This window comes from Micropterus dolomieu, linkage group LG15 (assembly GCF_021292245.1).
Source record: "Micropterus dolomieu isolate WLL.071019.BEF.003 ecotype Adirondacks linkage group LG15, ASM2129224v1, whole genome shotgun sequence".
In the NCBI taxonomy this organism is placed as follows: Eukaryota; Metazoa; Chordata; class Actinopteri; order Centrarchiformes; family Centrarchidae; genus Micropterus; species Micropterus dolomieu.
In genome coordinates, this window is record NC_060164.1 from 4196239 (window position 1) to 4197970 (window position 1732).

Below are 1732 nucleotides of genomic sequence, written 5' to 3' on the forward strand. Positions count from 1 at the left end.
GAGTGAATTTAAAAAGATAGATTGCTTTTTGTTTTTGTTTTTGTTTTTGCTTTGATTTTTAAAACCAGGTACTTTTTTACGTTTACTTGAGTAGGTTTATACTGGATGACTTTTACTTGAGTAAAATTTTTCATGTGCTATCTATACTTGTACTTAAGTATGAAAATTTAGTACTTCTTCCACCACTGGCAGTTGCTAGCTCCAGGAGTACTGTTTTAATATGCCGGCTCACCGTATGAGCAGGGAACATTTAGGTAACAGAGCCTGAACATGTCAGTGTCATGATTAGCTGAGTGCAGTATCAGGAAACTGAATAGTGGACCCAAATGCAGACATATTCAAGGAATATGCTGTTCAGGGGGTTTATTGAATTAGCTAAACAAGTACAAACAAAAGTAACATACCATCAACGAAAAATAGTCCAAACAAGGCAGATGATCCAAAAGAAATAATCCTACAGTCCAAACAAAGGTAAATCCAAACAGGGAAGAAGTAATCCAAATCACAGAACCAAGACCAGGAGAACAGTGAACAAGGTATAGGCAGAACACTCAACATAAGACGATGATACCACAAAGACAGAACAGAACTGACGGCTTAAATACACAGGCAAACGAGCAGGGAGGGAGTGCACAGGTGAAGACATGAGGAACTTATTTGGCACAGCAGACACACAGTGAAACAGGGCAAAATGAAACAAGAAGGCAAGAAACCATGAAAGCAAATCGAATCAGATCGGAGTAAAGAATTCACTAAAATGACCATAAACACAAGCAGCCAAATGCATAAACCAAGCTGGATGGTACAGCGGCAGTATTGTTGCCCTTTGAACAGCAGGAGTGGGGTTCAAATCCAGCTCAGGGGCAGCCTCTAGCACAGTTACTCAAGCATAGACAGTAATGTAGTGCAATCAAGCTCACAAACATCTCCCCAGAGCTCCCAACTGCTTTTTAGGAGCAATAAGCAAGACATTAATAAACTCAAAAAGATTCAATGATGAGATCTCATCTGTTACTTTCATTTATCCTATTGTAATCTCAATTCAGTATCCATTTGTCTTACCTAAGTCTCAAAACCTCAATCTCTCTTCATCTCATCCTTTTCTCGTAAGGGGTTTTAGGAGCAACAATTCAGATTGGAGTGATCTCAAAAAGATATACTATTGAGGTCTTAGTGTTTTCTCAAGAGATGTCTGAATATATGGAATGGAAGTCTGAATATAGTGAATGAAAGTCTGAATATACTGAATGAAAGTCTGAATAAATTGAATGGAAGTCTGAATATAGTGAATGAAAGTCTGACTATAGTGAATGAAAGTCTGAATATAGTGAATGAAAGTCTGAATAAATTGAATGGAAGTCTGAATATAGTGAATGGAAGTCTGAATATAGTGAATGAAAGTCTGAATATACTGAATGAAAGTCTGAATATACTGAATGAAAGTCTGAATATACTGAATGAAAGTCTGAATAAATTGAATGGAAGTCTGAATATAGTGAATGAAAGTCTGAATAAATTGAATGAAAGTCTGAATATAGTGAATGAAAGTCTGACTATAGTGAATGAAAGTCTGACTATAGTGAATGAAAGTCTGAATATAGTGAATGAAAGTCTGAATAAATTGAATGGAAGTCTGAATATAGTGAATGGAAGTCTGAATATAGTGAATGAAAGTCTGAATATACTGAATGAAAGTCTGAATATACTGAATGAAAGTCTGAATATACTGAAT